Source organism: Arachis stenosperma, chromosome 10 (assembly GCF_014773155.1).
Source record: "Arachis stenosperma cultivar V10309 chromosome 10, arast.V10309.gnm1.PFL2, whole genome shotgun sequence".
NCBI lineage: Eukaryota > Viridiplantae > Streptophyta > Magnoliopsida > Fabales > Fabaceae > Arachis > Arachis stenosperma.
In genome coordinates, this window is record NC_080386.1 from 108,213,552 (window position 1) to 108,221,000 (window position 7,449).

A 7,449-nucleotide genomic window follows, 5' to 3' on the forward strand; every position below is an offset into this window, starting at 1 on the left:
ATGTGATTGGAGGTCAAATTACACACGAACAGTAGTGGCTCATTTAGAGGATGTTGGCTTATATTATTGCCCATTACTACTCGTGTCTAACACAAAGAGGACTAAGCCTAAAAGAAAATTTAGATTTTAGAGTGATGGGGTGATACAAAAGAGATAAAAAAATATATAGAAAGAAGTGTGAAAGACAGAAGTAAAAGGCCACCAATGTTCTAATTGTTCCAAAAACTTAAGAGAGACAGGCATGTGTTTGTTAATTGGCAGAAAATGCACAACGCCAACTCACATGCCCAAATTTCTCATATGCACTCTTTGTTGGCAGAAGAAAAGAAAAAAAGGGAGGGAAGCTAGAGGTGAGGTGATTCGGTAGATTGAAGAAGAATTGGATGAAACATATACTATGGAAGAGAGATACTAGTTGAAAAAGTCTTGGATTTACTAGCTCAAGTGAGGAGACAACTATACAAGATTTTTTCATTCAAAATTTCAATCAAAAAATAGGAAAAACCATATCTCTAGCTTGGAAAGTAATGCAAGCAAGATTAAAACAGATGCTACAGGTATTGCTGAAATTGTACAATCTTATTACGAAAATCTATTTTGTTTTCCTAATCCTATGAACCCGATAGAAGCTCTAACAGATTTGCTGTTAATAGAAGACTGATTCGCTCGGTGACAGAATAGGAGGTGAAAGATACAATATTTTCCATTAACTTATTCTCGAATTTAGATGAGGATGGCTTTACTGCAAAGTTCTTTTTTTTTGGGAGGTTATTAAAGGAGATGTATTTCAGACAGTGAGAAGTTTTTTCACATGAGGATGTATGCTATGGGCATTTAATCATACGCACATATGCTTAATCCCCAAAGTGGATAAGACTAGCTTAATAACATAGATACGACCAATTAGCTTGAGTAGTATTTTCTATAAGATAGTGGCAAAAATATTGATTCATGGAATACAGATGATTATGGATAAAGTTATCGGTGTGAATCAGAGTGCCTTCATCAAAGAAAAACTAATAAGTAATAACATCCTTATAGCTCATGAGCTTATGCATTTCTTGAAGAATAAGAGATTCGGAAAATAGGAGATGGCCCTCAAGTTAGACATGAATAAGGTATACGACAGTGCGGAATGGAGTTTTGTATGGGCAATTATGGAAAAAATATATTTTTGCAAGAAATGGGTGGACTAGTTAATGGAGTGTGTGATGACGGTCTCACATTCTGTTATTGAGAAATGACAATCTTATGGCTATTTTAGGCCATGTGAAAGGCTGCGACAAGGCAACCTTCTCTCTCTATCTTTTTTTTTTTCTTTGCGTAGAGGTCTCTTCATCTACTCCACAAAGGAGAACAGAGACAAAAAATTGTTGGTTTAAGGTTGAATCGCAGATATCTTACTATTAGTCACCTATTTTTTACAGATGATTTTATTCTATTTAGTAGGACTTCGAAGGAAGCATGTGGTAATTTGTTGAACATCCTACAAACATACTCCTTTTTAAGGGAACAAGTTATTAACTTAGATAAGTCATCAATATTTTTCAGTCTTAATACTCCAACCGAGATTAGAAAATACCTGGCGGCTATCCTACAAGTGCCACATGTGGGGAGACAAGATAAATACCTGGGACTTTTTTCAATCATTCAGAGGTTTAAGAAGTTTAACTTCACTTATATTAAAGATAAAGTTCTTGCAAAACTTCAACAATGAAAATGACCTCTATTATCAATAAGTGGTAGAGAAGTGCTTATTAAATCGGTGGCTACTGCAATTTCATTATACATATTGAATTATTTTAAGCTTCCAGAAATGCTAACAGAGAAAATACACAAGATGATAATGCAGTTTTGGTGGGGTCATAGAGATGAAAAAAGAAGAATACATTGTGTAAATTGGAATGTAATGTGCAGATATAAGTCTCAAGGAGGGATGAATTTTTAAGATATCAAGGTATTCAACTTGGCCATATTAAAAAATTAAGGATGGAAATTGCTTACAAAATCCTCGCTTCTCATTTTCAAAGTCTGTAAAAATAAGTATTTTAGATATGTAGATTTTTTTTATGGATAGAAACTAACAATAATCCCTCATGGGCTGGAGAAGCTTACTAGAAGGCATGAAAATTTTAGAAAAATGGGTTAAATGGAAGATTAGGAGAGGAAGTTGAGTAAAAATTTGGGAGAATTCTTGGATCGAAAATCAACTCTCCACTTTCTACTCTAATGATACCTAGTGAAAGAGTTTAAATACAATGGGTGAACCAGCTTATGATGAAAAACAGTCAATAGAACCAACAATTAATAACAATATTTTTTAGTATAGAAATATTTTGAGCTATCTTACAAATGAAGATTATAGCAAGTGAGGACTATATTACCTAATCAAGAGAAAGAAGGAGTTGCTATAAGTTGCATCTGGATACCAGCTAGCACATCAATTTTATCATCCTTCAACTTCTACTCCCCCAGTGTCAACAGAAAAGATTGAGAAATTTACTTTGGGACCTGAAATGCCAATCCAAAATTGAAAATTTCTTGTTGAAAGTTCTACATGATGAAATTCTAATAAACAAAAATTTAAATGGAAGAATCTAAGGAATTTTCTTTTGTGCCAAAGATGTAAAGTGAAAGACTAACAAGTACTATATTATTTGGTAACTTGTGAACAGTCTTGGAATGTATAGCAAAGCTCTGATGTTGAAGTACCTAGACCAAATTCAAACACAAGAGTATGGAAATGATGGCTAAAAGTAGACAAAAAAATTCATAAGGAGAAGAAATGGAAGGCAAAAGTTGAAAAAAGCTGTTAACTTGTTCTGGGAAGTGTGAAAAAATGGAAACAATGTTATTTTTAAAAATGAAAACTTTGAGCCGCTTCAAGTTTTAGCGTCTGCAAAGAAGATTGGATGTGATTATGTTCTAACAATGGTGTCTGCAAGTTACAGGAAGAAGACACCAAACCACTTGTCTCTCTTTTATTTCTTTTAGATAAATTTATTTCTTTTATATTTCTTATGATTATTGATTATTTTTCTAGCCTTTTTGGTTTTGAATATCTCTTTTATGATATTGTTTATGAGATTCAACGTGAACTCACTTTTTTTTTTGCTCAATAAGTGAAGCCTAACTTTGACACATACAAAAAAAATTAAAATCAAATTAATAATTAATTCAAATAAAGTATAAATCACTAGTAGGTAATTAGTTTAATTATAAACTAATTGATTGGATTATAATTAAATAATTATCTAAAATTATATTTTATCTTTTATAATAAATATTTTTTATTTAATTCATTATTTTTAAAAGTAATAATTATCTAAAAGATACTAAAGATAGTTAGTATTAAAACCAAGTGAAAGTTTAGTTCTGAAAATCAGAGGAAGAAGGTACTATAATGAATAATTAACCATTTGTACGCTGACATTTGTACCCATCGTAGATAGAAACTGACTTTGTAATCATGAGAGATGGACTCCGTGTGACAAAAGTAGCCTGGCTTGGGTTGGCACTTGCTTCGGGGTTTTAAGACCCTACGTGGCTCTCCGAACCTCCCAAAGTCCTGTCTACGTGGATCTGAATGACGCCCTAACGAATGACACCCTTTCGACTGGGAACGTTGCACCACCCCGGATTCCAACGATTATCGTCACCACCGCCGAAGCCCCAGCTATGACTCATACGACCGCAGTAGAGACCGGAGCCGTGATCGCCACCGACCTGAGTCGTCCGAACGTAGAAGCCCCAAGCGCGTCACCACCAACGAAGGACATCCTAATGGCGATGCATTTCCAAAGAACTTCAGTCGCCAGAACGGTGACTTGTTTCACAACCGCGACCGTTGCAATGGTGACTGGCGACGGCGCTTCGATTTCGATTTCGACGAGGAACTGAAGGGATTGCTGTTCGAAGGGTATCGGAGGCTGAAGAGGCAGAAGATGTGGAAGTCGTTGAGGCACTGTATCTGGAACATCACGCCGAGCCCTCCTAGGCGCGAGAACGAACAAGAATCAGAGGAAGAAAAAGCAGAAGAGATTAATGAAAAGTATGGTATTGAAAATAACGATTCGAGCGACAAAGAGATCAAACATTACAAAAAATCAAAATCTGAATCCAATTCGGAGAGTTCTTCGGAGTCTGAATCGGAATAGACGAAAGTGAAGAAAGAGTTCTGGTTCCAAGCGCAGTAGACGAAAGTCGAATAGCGATAACGAATCTGATGAGAGTGAAGAGAGTGAAAGCAATTATTCTTCCGATGGTAGCAGCAGGAGAAAGAAGAAGCATTCTTCGCTGTCGAAGGTAAGCAGAAGAGAAAGAAGCAAAAAATCTGAATCAGAAAGCGAGGGTTTCGAGTCAGAAGAGGAAAAGGAATCTGCTGATGCAAAGAACAAAGCAATAGTCGAAGAGGTGATGAAAACAGAGGTGAACCCCGAGGCTTTGAAATTGAAGGAACTCTTTGAATCTCAGAAGACACCAGCTTTAGATAACGAACCTGCAATCTGTGATTGAAATAGAAATAAGAACCATATTTAGTATTTCACACAACCATTCTCATCAGAGAACTCAAAAATGAGAGAATCCTAATCCAAAAATCAAAAACAGAATCTTTGCAATAAAGGGTATCAATATATAGTATTAGTTCACAGATAAAGCATGAGTTCTCTCATTCATTCCAGCACCATCGGCGTCAACCTCTCCTCCTCTGACACTGATGCCATCAACCAGAGCCTCATCGAGGAGACCAACCGCATTTTCGCTGAGATCAGCTTTGACTCCGACCCCGACGACAACGACACCCCTTTCAGTCTCAACGCCACCGCCGTCTTCTCCCTAGGCCCCAAGATCTCCGATTGGGATCAACAACGCCAACAATGGCTCCAACAAAATCCTGAATACTCTAATTTCGTGAGAGGTAAAGTTCGAATCTTGCTCCTTATTGGTTTGTGGGTGGGTTTTGTTGCAGATTTGTGGAGGAAAGAGCCATTGGAGTGCGGAAGAAGAAGGGGAGATGGAGAAGGTGAGGATGAAGGAATAGTGGTTGGAAAGCATGAGAGTGAGGAGGGTGTCCTTGATAGGGTCAGAGGTGATGGAGAGGGAGAAGAGGATGGCTTTGTCGGAGGAGGAGAGGGGTTGAGAGAGAGAGTGTGTGTGTGAGTGTGAGAGAGAGAGAGAGGGGTTGAAGATAAGGGAGGGAGTGCCACCTAGTATCGGATTTCTACGAACCAAGCTCAGATCCAAATCAGGGTACTTTTGTCACACGAAGAGCATCTATCATGGATATAACTTTAGTTTCAGGCTATCATGGGTACAAATATCAGCATTTTCATCTCTCATAGGTACAAATGGTCATTTATTCGTACTATAATATATATTATTATTTTGTTATTAAATCTACGTTGAAAATATCAAAAAAATTTTAAGAATAATCCAAAAATTTTATTAAAGACAGTATAGAACCGTTTATAAGTTGGTTTAATAACATAATTATTTACAGCATGTCTAGAAAGGCTAATTTTTTTTATATTGGTTAAATATATGTGTAATACATTGTTATTGGAAAATTAGGTGTTTTTTTTATATGGTGTTTTATTCAAATCGGACGGTCCGATTTGTTTGATAAAAAAAATAAACTACAAATCGGAGGGTCCGATTTGCTTGAAGAAGAAAATAAACACCAAATCGTAGAGTCCGATTTGTATTTTTTATTTTTTTTAATTTGTTAAAATGAAAATCGGACGGTCCGATTTCAACATTAAAATTTTTTTATTTTCGAAATTACAAATCGGACCGTCCGATTAGTTTTGTTATCTTTTTTTTTTCCTTTTTAAATCAAAACGGACCCTCCGATTAGAATTTTTAACTTTTTTTAATTTTTTTTTCAAACTCAAAACGGAAGGTTCGTTTTCTACTAACACCATGTATATGTAAAACATCTCTCTTCTCCACATTGTTGTATTACTATATTTTCTTCTCCATATAAAAAATCAAAAACGCGTCTAGAAATAGTTATTTTTTTAGTCTGGAGCTTACATATTAAAATCTATTCATCCTAACTTAATGTATGTATGTATTAATTAATAGATATTTACGTCATAATTATTAATTTATTCTTTTATTTGTTAAATATATATAAAAATAATAAAAGAAATTAGTTAAAATGATAACTGACTTATATATAACCTAACTAAGAAGTCTTGAGTTTAAATAAAAAAATAACATATGTTTTATGAATGATATATAATAAAAAATATTTAAAAAAAGAAAATTATACAACCATCAATGACTTTGTGATAAATGCAACATTGAAATGACAAAAACAATATTCCATGCCTACTCTAGCACAGAGAGTACACTTAATTTATATAGTGCATTTATCACAATCAAAACTATTGGATAAATATAACGATTACTTAATTGTCTTTGATCTGAAGTCTTCTTAAACATCTCAACTTCAGCCTTTGCAACACCACCTTTTTTTATTTCACTATCTCTTGCAAGTCCTTTAATCTAAAAAATATTCAAAATCCTTGCAAAATTATCCAACTTCATATATAACAAATTTTCACTTTAAATAGTAAAAGAAAAAGTATATACACAAAAGTATATGCACTTGAGAATGCATTCTTTACAAAAGACATGGCCTTTGTGTCAACTAATCGACTCAATCAAGGACTAAAACAGAGACATCAAGCATCAAAAGAGCCGAATCAAACGAAAATTAATGAGGAAAATAAATTGTTCAGATATGTAAAATCTAATAAGAACTGAGAATAGAAGAAGAGATGAATAGGTTTATTTGTTTTTAGATTCAATTTAGAGCGGAAAATTTTTCGCTCAATTCTTTTTTCCACCATTTAAATTCAGTTGTTCATATTTGTCTACTAGTGGTTCCTGTGATGATTTATGTTTGTTTCTCTGTATATATTTAGTAACACATTATACCTTTTTTTAGCTTTTGCTTGTTTTATTGAAGTACCACTTGACAACCTTTGGATCTAAACACTTCTCAATCAAAGAAAACCCCACTTGTCAAACATAGAATATACACCGTTCTACTATAATAGATTAATAGATATGCAGCATGTCATGTAACTAAGGTATGGAATAGCAGAATTAAATTTTCTCTATTATTACATATTATCGTACATGAAATTGGACATAACATACATAAGGATCCAAAATAGCTACAATAATTCTAAAAACTAAAAAGAAAAGGAAGGCCAAATTTGGAGCTATACCTATACATCAGTATATGGCCCACCTCTAGAACTTGACATGTTGCATTCCTCGGACCTATTTATTCATTAATCAATCCATAATATATACAAAGCCTATTTATAGTTTTATACTATATTTACATCATGTTTGCAATCCTTGGCAAGTTTGCACTAATATTTCACATACATTAAAGAAATTTCATGTAAATACACACGTAACATAGTA